At 38.2% G+C, this 14,129-nt stretch overlaps 1 long non-coding RNA gene across 2 annotated transcripts in view; it reads right to left on the reverse strand.

The window, feature by feature from the left end:
* LOC123591236 overlaps positions 1-14,129 on the reverse strand; it is a 386,851-nt gene that overhangs the window by 359,973 nt on the left and 12,749 nt on the right. For both annotated transcript variants that reach the window (XR_006709185.1, XR_006709181.1), the window contains exon 2: positions 2,262-2,390. This is a non-coding gene — a long non-coding RNA (uncharacterized LOC123591236). The remainder of the gene's footprint in view (positions 1-2,261; positions 2,391-14,129) is intronic.

A 14,129-nucleotide genomic window follows, 5' to 3' on the forward strand; every position in this document is an offset into this window, starting at 1 on the left:
ACCCACTCATAAAACCCACCTCTTTTTAAAGGCCCATCCTGATTATACGAGGTAAGTGATTCCCAGACTTGCCTGATCATAGCAATCAACTGGTCTGCTAGTTAGAAATTCCATTTCCTTGAGCCCTCCACCAGAGACTGATTTGATTTGATAAGTCTTCAAAACTCTCCAGCGTTAACACACTCCCCAGGTGAGCAGGCAAATCTGGGAAACAAGGTGATAGGTGATAGTCCACAGCTGCAAACGAGCTTGTTCCTCTTGTTGATTATGTCCCAGCTGTTTAACCTCCCTCTGCCGGACTCCTCAAAGCATCCTAAAGCTGGACTCACTCCAGATGACAGCCTGCTCTGACATGTATTTGCAGAAAAGCATTTGAGAAAGATAAGGAATGTAACATTTGTTCCTTGATGATAATAACTCAAACCTCCATGCTCCCTTCCTCCACAACACCAATTTCATCAGTATCACCATAAGAATTCACTAGAGGCTCCACGTGATATATATCATGCACACGAATTGATACAAACACATCTGTGCTGATGTGCACATCTTTTTATCATTACAGATGATATGTTGGCTGCTGCATAATGTTTTTAAAGTCTTAAGATTGCATCTATTTATTTCTGAAACAGGGCGGGGGGTGGAATCTCCCTGGGAAAAGAGGGAGGCTTACATTTTGCTGGACAACCATGCTGAATTAATTGCACTTCCAAAACATTCTTGCCTCAACCACATTTCAAGAAGACTCTAAGCTACAGAGAATGAAAACTACCTTCCACACACATCGAAATCAGGAAATAAGAAGAGGCACCAGATTGCCACCCCCCACCCCCCACCCCCCACCCCACACACACAGGGTCTTATTTCTCTCCTGCCATTCATGAGAAACCTGGTGATTGCAGGGAAATTGGAGATGAAATGGTCACAAAAGTAGAAAGATATTTAGCCTAAGGACAGCTATATGTGTTCCAGAACAAAGTAAAAAAAGGTCAAACCTAAGTCAAAGGAATGGCTCAGCTTTCTCTAAAACAGAGACAGAGAACGTTTCTCAGCTGAAAACAAAATAGGAGCAGGAGAGGAAAGAAACCTGAGATACAGCTTGATAGCATTCTCTCGTCTTGGCCAAATGTTCATTTGGACTGTCAAAAATGATGGAGAATCAAACTGCATAAAGCCTAAAGGTGTAGTATGGTCTATAAGTAAATAAAAAGATCCCTAATCATGGGTTAGCAGTGGGGGCCCAAAAAATGCATTGCCCATGTACCTTGAAGTTTTAGGATGCACTGGAAGTCCTGGATCCAAAAAAAGCCAACTGTAGAGGTCAGACCTGCTATGTGCATTCCCAATCAGCCTAACCAGTCAAACCCTGGCCATCTAAAAAGGATTAAAGATTAGTTATCATTTCAATCCTGTGTAAGAAGATCTATATTTCTCTTTTAGACACAAAATTCTCTAGAGAGTGGGGCTTGCCAAACACTCTGAAAAAATAATCTCTCAAAATTCTTGCAACCCACTGTGTTATGATTTCATCTCATGAAATACAACACCTTTACATTAAACCTCATAAAACTAAATCCCACTGGATCTTTTCCAGATTCAGAGAATAAGCAGTTCTGTTGGGGATGCTTAGAAAAGTGAAACACAGCCTCTTCTCATTGGGCCAGTTCCCACCACTGGGTCCATTTCACAGGGAATAATTTTCCTTACTTCTACCAAATATTTACATGTGATTAATCTCACACATAATAGATCTTGCAAATTATTTGTGAATAAAATAACACCTTCCAACATCATGATGTTAATTGCCCTAAACAGTATCTTTAAGTTGAAATGTACACAAATTCATTCTGGTTTTCCAGTCTATGAAGTTGTCTCTGGTTCTCCTGGATTCATCTGTGGGTGATCAAAAGTATGAAAACAAAAGCCATGAAGGACAACATAAAAGGCTCTCTGGCCAAAGAGAAATTCTCTTGGGTTTCCATTATAGTCTTGACTTGAGAACAAGAAACAGTTGCCTTGCTAGATAGCATGACAATATCTCCATGCAACATACACACGCATTCACACAAAGCAAATCTTCACATGGTCTCATCAGTAGCTATATATTTTTCCAATACTTTCATCTTCAGCAACAAGGCCATCCTTCCATAAAGATCGCACCAAGAAATCAATGACCAGTAAATCAAAGAGTGATACTCCATGCATTCATATTATTATTATTATTATTATTATTATTATTATTATTATTTCTCTTTACTCACATTTATCTCCAGTCTTTCCATTTGTCTCAAAGGTGGGTCAAACATCATTAAGGAGTTGTCTCTATCAATCCCATCAAGACTCTTCTTACTAGAATTCCACACTACATGTCTTCTCACGTGCCCTCTAATCTGTAAGACAGAAACAATACCTTTTTACCAGGGTTTCTTATTAGTCTTAAGTGAGAATAATTACCTCCAAAAACACTTTTTAAACTAACATCAGTTGTTGTGATTGTTATTAATAAGCCCAGGTTGAACCTCCAAAGTCCACTCTTTCCCAAGATCATTTATTCATTCTACAAATATGTTCTGAGCACCTATTAAGTGCCAAGCACTACATGGTTCAATGATGACCAAAAACAACTATAGCTACTGCCTTCATGGAGCTTATTAGGGTCTGCCTAGTGAGGGGGAAAGACATTAATTTAATAATCACACTAAAAAAATGGAAAATTATAACTGAAATAAGTGCTTTGAAGGAGCTGTACATAGTGTTGTGAGAATTTATCATAGAGGATTTGACCAGCAGGGGTCATTATGGTTCGCTTATTTAACAGTATTAATTGGGCACATTAATTACCACCTACTGTGAGGTGCTGGGGATTCAAAGACTAACACATGATGCCAACCCTCAATCAGTTCACCATACAGAGAGGCATATGTGTAAATAAGCAAGCACAGCAACATCACAGGAGGACAGTGAGGCACAAAGGAAGAGGTAATTCTATAGAAAAAGAAAAGGGAATGGATATGAGAAAAGATTTTGTAAGGGAGGTGAACCAAGTCTTAAGGAATAAGTAGAAGCTTCTTGGGTTCACCCTGAGAAAAGGCCCTTCAAAAGAAGCAGTGTGAGCAAAGACAGAGTAGTGGAAAGTGTATTACATGAGAGCAGTAGTTCTCAAGGGGGTGATTCCCCTTCTCCTCCACAACCGGGGGATATTTGGCAGTATCAGGAGACGTTTTTTTGGCTTTGACAACCTGGGAGGCAGGGGGAGGTACTGCTGGCATCTAGTAGGTAGAGACCAGAGATACTGCTAAACATCCTACAAAGTACAGACAGCCCCTTACAACAGAAAGTTTTCTGGCCAAAATGTCAATAATGTTGAGGTTGAGAAGCCCTGCGTTAGAGGAAATAGAGCAGAAAAACTTCATCATTCACATATGTATGTCAGCGAAACAGGAACACTTCTACTTTCATGTGAAAAACAGTCCCCAGAATTGGATGTCCTTCCTCTCTGAGGTGTTGCTCACATCTCCATTTAAGAGACATCCAAGAAATGAAGCACACATAGGGGGCTGGGGTTTGAGGAAAAGGTCTGCACTGGAAATACAGGTTTAGGGCACACCATTGAGATGATCACTTAAGTCCTGTGAGTGGATGAGGCCATTCAAGAAGAATATGTGAAATACTGAAAATGTTAAAAAGCTTCACAGAGAACACTGCGGGGGGGGGGGGGGGGGGGGGGCGGGGATGGACTCCATTTAAGAGGCTGACAAAAGAAGCATCAGCAAAGGGAAACATGTATGGATAATCAAAGACTAGAAGGGAAACCAAAGGAGAAGGACACCATGAAAGTCACAGAAGAATAGGATTTCAAAATTAAGGGATAATTATTCAAATGACTTAAAAATGTATGTCTATACAAAACCTGAACACAGATGTTTACAGTCTTATTCACAATTGCTCAAACTTGGAAGCAACCGTAAGGTCCTTCAAACCGTGAATGGATAACTATGGTACATCCATACAATGGCATATTACTCAGTGACAAAAAGAAATGAGCTAGCAAGCCACAAACCAACTTGCAGGAAACTTAAATGCAAACTACTGAGTGAAAGAAGCCAATTTGAAAAGGTTACATACTGTAAGATACCAAGTATATGCAAAACTATGGAGATAATAAAAAGACGAGTGGTTGCTAGGGGCTCCAGAAAAAAGAAAGAGGGACCAACAGAGCACAGGAGATTTTTAGGGCAATGAAGCTATTCTGTATTATACTGTAATAGTGGATACATGACATTAAGCACTTATCAAAATCCATATAACTGTACAACCCAAAGAGCAAACCCTAACGTAAACTAGGGACTTCAGTTAACACTGATGTACCAGTACTGGCTCATCATTTGTAACAAATATACCACACTAATTCAAGATGTAAAAACTGTGATAGGGGAAAGAGGAGGTATACGGGAATTGTCTGTACCTTCCACTTAATTTTTCTGTAAGCCCAATCCTGCTCTAAAAAATAAAGTCTATTAACTGTTCTTAATATTAAATATTTGAGTAATATATGTGCTAATGAAGGTTAATATAGAAAAAGAAGCTAAATTTTACCTTAATGGCAAATTTTAATATTTTAGGTAAAATTCAATATAAAGGTAATTATAATAGATAATTTATCTTCCAAAAAATTGAGTGATAAACTGTTAAATGCCACAGAGAAGTCAAATGGGAAGGAACAATACTGAATCTACTCAACTTGACAATTAGGGCATCACAGTGACCTTTGACAGAATGGTGAAATGTTCAAGGAAAGGATTACAGTGGGCTCAACATAAATTAGTGGTAAGAAAGTGGATAAATTGAGTATAGAAGCTAATGCTACCATTGCAATCCTTTGAAATATACAAATGTATCAAATAAACACCTTAAACTTACACAATGTTATATGTCAAATATATTTCAATTTTTATAAATGCAAAAGAAATAGTGTAGACAGCTCCTTCAAGAAGCTGGGTTGTGAAAGAATAAAAGGAGAGTAAGGGAAGCAGAATAGAGATTTTTTTTTCTTAATACAGAAGGGACTTGAATATGTTTGTAAACTACAGGAAAGACTCAGCAGGGATGAGAAATACAGCAAAGAGCAGAGATGACTAAAGAACAAAGTCAACTAGGAAGCCATGGCAGAAAACTGACTCAACTCTTGGAGGAAAAAAAACAGGGACATCTTCCTTTGATATTTTAATTAAGTTTTAAGGAGATTTTGAAAGACAAGGGGTAGTGACCAACTACCAAACGGAGGAGAGAGTAGCAAGACCAGTTTTGACTCCCTTATCATCGGACCTGGTCTTCAGTCTCAGGTTCCTAAAGATCAGCATCGGGAGCACTCAACAAGCTTACACAGGCCAGCTGTGCAATATAGATTTGTGTGAACTTGAACTGGGAATCAGGAATCCTAGGACCCACTCACATTCCCCTACCCTACATCTATCACATCTGTACACCACAATAGCATCATTTCTTAGTGATTTCACCAAGTTTCTTGACCCTCCTGGGACCATGGAAACATCATCTATAAAACAGAAGCACCATCTTTCTAGCCTCCTGCTGGGTGCTCGATCAACTGATATTGGGATTGTTTCTTAGTATAGACAGTGATACTGCAGATGGACCACTGCTTTGGCTGAGGAGTGAGGCTTCTGGTCAGGGAAATTTTCTTTCTAACATCATGAAGAAGAAAAACAAGTCAGCCAAGCAGTATTCTCTATGGAAAGTTCCAATATCTATCCTCCCAAAGTCAAAACAACCTCAAAAGATAAACTTGTGCTCTGAGGTCAATATGAACTTCAACATGAGCCAATCTAATGTTAACCAACACTGGGATTCATTGAATTTTTTAAAACCTTTCTGTTTATATCAAGGAAAATTGCACTGAGATAATCACAGATGGACTAAGCAATCTCTGAAACAAACAAAAACAGTTTAAATGACTTTATATGGAATAAAATCTTTATCACAAACTTTTGATCTTATAAGCAAGGCATTTTTTAATCAAGAAGGAGAATGTTCAAAAAAGGAAGGAAAAGACAAATAGGCTAAAACCATATCATCCCATAGTATGTTTCCATAAACTAAAGATCAAAGCCTAAGGACCCAACACATCCTACTCCCATAGCTCAACCATCCTGGTCTAAGAAATTTAGCAGAGTATAGCATGGAAGTCTTAGTTAGAAGGTTTTCCAAGAGAAGACATTTCAGTACCATAGCAATGAGTTGGCAAACTTCCTCTAACCTCAACCTTGCACCCTGACACTTTTACTTCCAATTGCTTCTTCTACAGCCCCAGCCAAGGTCTAATCAGATTGAAAGGGCCAGGGATAGGCCATGGGGCAGCCTGACTCACACACCATACATTCAAGTCTATGACCAGGATTACTATGAAACCCTTGATAAGAGCCTTACAAGAACACTAATAAATTCAAAGAAAACTGGTGATCCTAAATGCCCCCCAATTCATCTTCCTAGAGGTTCTTTAGACCAAGGATGAGCTACAGCTGGGCCCTTCCCTGGCCATGCTTTAGTCTTATTCCCCCATTCCCACTGTCACCATGTCTTCAGCCCTGACCAGAACGCAAGGACATTCTATGGAAAGAAGATAGGTGGCAGGACCTATCTGTGCTGTGGAAGGATTCATCCGGATCAGGGAACTAGAAACTGCATAGGGTATTCACTTCCAAACTTAAATCTAGAACTGATCAGTAATGTAAGAAGTGAGATTATATCTCTACATGAAATTATGATCAGGAAATAAAACTAACACATTGTCCTGGAAATGTGCAAACAAGAAATTAGTCATGGTGAGGAATACCAGAATGAAACTGAAAAGATCCCAGGAGTTTACATCTAACTCCCACTCCTGGCTGTAAGTGTGTTTTCTCTGCCTTCTTGTCTCTTGTGCGCTGTATATACAGAATGCTGATACAAAATGGCAGCAGGTTGCTTATTTCTTTCCACACCACACCAAAAGAATAGAGACCATCTTGTGACTATAACGGGTAGATTGGAATGCTTGTGTTTCTTTAACGAAATGTCTTATAGCTCCCAAAGTAATTTTCTATGTATTGTTTTGTAGTACAAAATACCACTGAATATCTCATACTACAAAATAGTCTTAATGTGACTTTAGGGAACACATGACATGTTAGGATCAAGTGTTTGATGCATAAATATGCCCATGTGGTGCCTAAACTGCCACAATGAATCCTAGGTCTTGTAGAAGATCATCTGAATACTTGGGGCCAGATGTTGGTACATAGGGCACTTATCATAAACTGATTCTTATCTGTGGTAATGTCTGATTTCTCCTACTAGAAATTAAACTCCAAATATACAAGGAACATGTGCCATCTTCTCCTTTCCCTTCCTCTTTTCAATCTTCCCTCATTTCACTAACATGCACCTACTACTGTAAATGTTTTCAGTGACAACCGATATTAAATGAATGAATGAATGAATGAACGATCAAAGTTCTATCAGGTAGGCATGTGTTTGGCTACAAGTGAATTTTAAAAATAAAAGCCTTCACTACAAGAATTTACACAGACATGATTTTATTTTGTCTCTGGCAACAAGAACTCTAAGGGTAGAAACAGCAGGCTGACAAGAGTAGCTCAGAATGCCACATGTCTGCCCTTGAGATCACAAGATGGCTGCTATACTTCCAGATCCTACATCCAATTTCCAGGAAGCAACAAGGTGAGAAGACTAAAAACCTTATCCCCAACAGTTTTGTCTTTTTTTTTTTTTTTTTAATTTGAGAAGCAGGGCATAAGAGGAGAGAGAATCCCAAGCAGGCTCCACACTCAGCATGGAGCTCCACGTGGGGCTCAATCCCACAAACCTTGGATCACGACCTAACCCAAAATCAAGAGTCAGTCGCTCAACCAACTGAGCCATCCAGGGGCCCCAGCTTGGTCTTTTTGCATGGGAAGGAATGCTGTACACCTGCATCACTGGCCATCCCGGGTAGAAAGTGTCTAAGAAAAGTTATTTAGTATTTTCAACCTATTTCAAAGGAAAAGGCAAGGGACAAGGCTGCTGGGAATGAGGTTGAGTGAGCCAAGTCCTGGTGCTCTCTCTGTAGACAGTTCTTTTACCAAGAATGAAGTTTACACATACCTTGCTCCTCACTGATACTGTTTTGTTCAATTTATTTAGTCAAAGCTCTTTGGGTTGGTATTATCAAGAGTCCCATTCATTTCATTCTAATATTTCCAGAGTCCAGTGGAGAGCCTTGTATTCTAGCCTTTCCAACCATTTGAAATTGATGTGGACAGCTCATATTTCTATCCCAAATTTCTGTCCAATTATATTCATTTCATTACCAAATTTTTGAAATTGATTAGTTTTGTTAGCATTCTTTTTTCCCTACTTTGTTTATAAGTGCCAGAGTTGGAATTCAAACTCAATCAGATCTGTATTCACCATTCTTTTGCTGCTTCTGGAATACCTCTGACTACAGAGGTACATGCACACACTTCATCACTGAAAGGATTTCCAAACCTTTTGCCCACTGAATTCTTTATAAACTTGCCTGGCATATGATAAATACATAAAATAGAAAAAGAATTATTTATGGGCTTGGAAAGTTGGACATCCTTATGGAAAAAAGTATTACAACCCTATCTCATACCATACACAAAAGTCAGTCCCAGGCTAATTAAGGACATATATATGAAAAGCAAAATCTCTAGAAAGAATATTAGGATCCTCTTTTTATGAAATATGTCAAGAAAGGGTTAAACAAGTCATAGAAAGCATAAACCGTAAACGAAAAGACTGATAATTTTGTCTGAATTAAAATTACTTTGGAATGAAATAAGACCATAATAACAGTTTTAAAAACAAGACCCAGAGGAAGTGAAATATTCGCAATTCATTTCATTGATTTTTTTTTTAGAAACATGATATCTAGAATACATAAAGATCTATAAGTCAATAAAGATTTAAAAATAGGAAATGGGGGCAAACAGGCAATTTGCTCAAGAAGAAATTTGAATGGCCTATTAATACACACACAAAAAAATTTTTAACTTCACTTACGATAAGGGAACAGAAAAAATTAATATGATACACATTCACACCATCAAAGTGATAAAATACATGTATGTGAATACTAAGTATAAGGATGTGGGAAAATAAGAGTCCTCCAATATTGTCTGTGGGAGCCTCAATTGGCACAGACACTCTGAGAGCAATTTGGACTATCAAGTGCATATCCCATGATTCAGCAATCCTGTTCCCCAGTACACATCATGGAAAAAGTCTCTCAAGTGTGCACAGGGAAAAGTATGCAAAGATGTTCACGGTAGCTTTCCCTGTGACAACAAAAATTTGAGAGAAGACAGTCTAATTGTCTATCAAAAGGAGAATTAATTCCATTTATCTGATGGAATACTGTAAAAAAAAATTACAATTACTGAGATAGAGCTGATGTGCCAAGATGGATAAATCTCCAAAACAGGGTACCACCCTTAATCCCAATCAAAACATGGTACCACCACCAAAAAAGGTACCACCTTTAATCATGAAGTATGGCCTGCCTTCCATTTCCACCCTCTATTTAAATTCCATCCTTCCTCCATGTCCTCACTCAAGTGCTAGCCTTCCCAGGAACTTTCTCTGCAGTTTCTAATCTTGATCTTTCCCTTTTGGTTGGCTTTTGGTTTGCATCTCTATTATGACACCCACACAGCAATATAAGAAAGAGCCTTCGCATCATAGCCTTACCAACACCCCCTTTTTTAAATCTTGGATAATTTCACAGGGGGGGAAATATCTCATTTTAATGTGCATTTATTGTTACTCCTGAGGTTGAAATTGTATCATGTCCTAATACTTTGCTTGTATTACTTCTGTCTTATTCATTTATAGCAAACTTCACAGCCTTTTGAACACAGTTCCTAGCACATGTTGAAAACAGAAAATCAATTTTGAACTATAATGAATTAAAAGCTAGAAATTCAATGTGAATCAACAACAAAAAAACTCAGACAAAAAAAATAAGTGCAACATAGGAAGTGTACTACAATACAAAGCATATCACTAATACTGCAAACTTGCACACTGAGGTTCTTTCTTAATTAGGTGAGTGGAATGCATACCTTTATTTCTTACATGATGCTGAGTATAGGGGGTATCCGTTGCTTAAAGCTTAAATAGCTTCTGCTGGTTTGAGGAACAAGCAGTTTTTGACAGAGACAGAAAGAACACATACACCAAGAAAGTATGTGCCAGGAGCCAGTGTTCCCTACAAGGACCCTAACTTGAGACAGATCCCCCTCCCAATAAACTTTGAATTCTGTGAATGTATGACCTTATTCCTTAAATTTAACGTATGTATCTTTGGAAAGGTTCCTATTAACCTTATGACTTCTGGGTTTTACAGCTAATAAGCAGAATCATAACTGAAATGATTACATAAATACAGAGTCACCTTTCCTCCAGAAAATGCAAGCTATTTTTTCCCAGCAGTTCACACGGCATTTAGTGGTCCCTGGGTTTTCTATTATTTCTTTGTAGAATTCTAGAGATCCCAGGAATCATTTCCAGACAGCATAGTTTTTGGTAACAGTTTCCAGTAACAGTCTGCCATTCAAATTCAGACGTTCAAATTGGGAACCAAATGCTCAATATAAAAAAGATCTGTAGCAAAAAACAGCAATAGACTGGAATTACCAAGATCAGAGCCAGTGACCATCACTGCAATATTTTCTTGTCTTTTCATTTATGAGCAATTTATCACTGTCTGGACTTGAACATGTAGCATCAGCCAACCGAGATTTGAAAGGAGTGCTTGGCTCCCGGAGTGCCAGCCAGACAGAATCTCCTCCTTTTAGGGTCGAACTCCTTAGGAGATTAACTCCAGAACACTACTTACTTGGGATTTAACCTCACTAAACCCAACTGAATCAGGATCAGGTTATATGGTTGTACAGGACAGAACAACAAACAGAAAGGACAAGTTTGTCATATTTTCATTACTTTATCCCCTTATGAGTATATACTATTCTGTTAAAAAGCAAAAACAGGGGCACCTGGGTGGCTTGGTCGGTTAAGCGTCCAACTGCGGCTCAGGTCATGATCTCACGGTCTGTGAGTTCAAGCCCCGCGTCGGGCTCTGTGCTGACAGCTCAGAGCCTGGAGCCTATTTCCGATTCTGTGTCTCCCTCTCTCTCTGCCCCTCCCCTGTCCATGCTCTGTCTCTCTCTGTCTCAAAAATAAATAAACGTTAAAAAAAAATTTTTTTTTAAAAAAGCAAAAACAAACAAATAATGATGGTAGCAACGTGCAGAAATATTCCTCTAAATATTCTACCTCTAAATATTCTGCCAGCTTCTAAATTATATTTTCATAGATACAAATTTATATGAAATTTAGCAAGGGATGTTTCTGCTTTTTGTTTGTTTGGCTTTTGTTTTGTTTTTGTTTTTAGTGTAATGCAAAATAAATAAGACTTTGTACTAAATCTGCAACTGTCATGAGTAAATACATTTCACAAAGTTAAAAAAAAATCAGCTTACACCAGACTTTGGTTTATATTAAAAAGTTCCTTAGGGACCTGGGTTTTACATTTGAGCCCTGATTTAGCTAAAAGATTTATAAGGGCACATGTAGAAATACAGGTCCCTACTGGGTGATGAACCCAGGTTGAGACATAATTATGATTCTCTCTGCTCTCCATTCCACTGGAAACAGCTCCCAGGAGCCCAGAGGGAAGATGGTCGCCAAAGAAGAACATAAATGTTCTAGCAGTATGGCCACCTGGGTCACCTTCCTAATCTCCAATGCCAATCAAAAGGACATTAGAAGATGATACACAAGTCTTTTTCAGATATTAAATTAACAGGAATACTTGCTTCCCTTGGAAAACTAATGTCAGTGATGTTTCGTAGACCTTGAAGCCAAATTTGGTTAGATCAATTTGTACATTATCATTCCATGCTGTTGCTCAGTTCAGCCTGTCATAAGTGCAGTGACAGCACTCATGAGCCTGAAAAATGATGTCCCCAAGTAAGATGTGTAAAACAAGCCAGGAATAGAAAATTGGAATTTTCCTTGTAAAAGAATAAATAAAATTGCTTAATAACTTGCTGTAATTTCTCAAGAGTAAAGTAACTCACTGGGAGGCCTGATCTTGGTGGCCTATACCCTTTGAAAATGTCCCCATATCATCCCCTTATGGGACAGAGGGGGAGAACCTATTCATCAGTCCACTGGGAGGTGCCACAAGGTTTTTTACAAGCTTCACGTGGCTGCAGTGTTGTTGCAGGAGTCCCCATTGTTGCTGCTGTCACTTAACTATCACAGCAAAGAACACCCAGAAAACTCCTCACAAGAGCCTGGTAATCAACAGCCAGGGTCTCAAGAATACAAGGGTTGAATGTCAGTATTCAGCTATACCACAAAAACAAGATTTAACAAGGAGATTATAGGAAGAAAGTACCTATTCTTTCTCTTGATGACACCCTCCCCACCACCCACCACATACCCTGACCAGCATTCTCCTAACAGTTAAGTGCAGCAGGGCCCCAATCTTGCAAAACTTAGATGATATGAAATTTTGATAACATGAAAGTTCATAAAAACTACCATGTTATCAGTTCTCACTAAGAAAAATATACACATTCTGTACACTTGGAGTAGGTACAGGTATAAAAAGTTGGAAATGTACAAATCTGTACAAGAACATTAGCAAAGTATTATTCTGAGTATTTTCTGGAAGTCTGACAGTCAAGCGAGTTCCATATGGAGAAACTACTTTAAATTATTACTTTAATTCTATGTAGTTCTGTTGAATAAAACATTGGTCATCATTACTTGTTTATTCCCTCAAGTAAGATTACTTACATGGTTTTCTAACATTTGTGTTGAGGATTTCCTATTTCTTTGGCAAAAGGACCTTACTGTTGTAGGTTTACTAGCTTGTCACTATTTTCATTTTTCATAATTCTTTATTTTCACATCCAATGTGAGGTTTGTCTCATTTTTTAATCTTATAAGTTATTTATGGAAATGGATGTCATTTTTGGATACCCGCAACATCAATCTTTCCCTACATCAGAATGAGTTTCATCTGCCAATTTGTGGAAGGATCTGCCCATAATAAATAGTCTGTTTGCCTGTGTGCCTTTGGTTTAGGAACTGGACAGTGGATTCACAGATGTCCCTTGTGGCTCAGGGATTAGGCAGTCTGATCCCCGAACCACAAGCCACATAGGATATAATATTAAAATGATCATATAACTACTACATAAATAACAAGTGAAGTGTTCCCATGACTGCCAGCCATTCTCTTGATCACTAACATAATTTCCTATGGCTGAAAGCAATAATGCAGTATGTGAATGTATCCAGGCCTTGTACTCAATCATAGAAAACTTCCTTATCCCTAGATGTGTGCTATTCAAAGGCCAAGGAGAATCATCACCATTATATTTTGCTCAAGAAGGACAACATTTATCCTCCATATTCACCTAATTAAGTCAAAATGAAAAAAATTACTGGTAGTGAACATGAAAATAATATATGCTTTGAAATATTTATTTTATGGAGGTAGACATATTCTTAACAATTGACCTTTCAAAATTAATAGCAACAAAAATGTAGCAAGGAACATCAGAACAGAAGCAGAAGCAAATAGAGAAAATGAAAGTGTCCCCACATAAGGGCATCTGTGACATTAGAAAGAAGTGTACATAATGAGAAACAGGGAAGCCAGATGCAGACTCCACCAACTAAGCAGTCAATGATGGGTGAAACTGAGTGATGTGTTGTTAGTCAAAGCAGGACAGATATTCTGCAGCTAAATAAGAACCTATTACACCTAAGAACTTGTAAATATCATTAAATGAGAAGGGCAAAGAAATAATAACAATAATGAAAGAATATGCCTCATTGAATCTAAGTAATCTAGAATATAACAACCTGCCCAAAGACCATAAATAAACAGGGGTAACATTTGTCTACGCAGAATAGAAAGAGTAGTTCATTGAACCATTTACAGTGAACCTGTTGGCTTTATCAAATATCTGCAATTATCTGCCCCTAGCTGTTTGGAAATGAGAAACCATCACAGTCCAGTCGGC

This window comes from Leopardus geoffroyi, chromosome B1 (assembly GCF_018350155.1).
Source record: "Leopardus geoffroyi isolate Oge1 chromosome B1, O.geoffroyi_Oge1_pat1.0, whole genome shotgun sequence".
Classification (NCBI taxonomy): Eukaryota; Metazoa; Chordata; class Mammalia; order Carnivora; family Felidae; genus Leopardus; species Leopardus geoffroyi.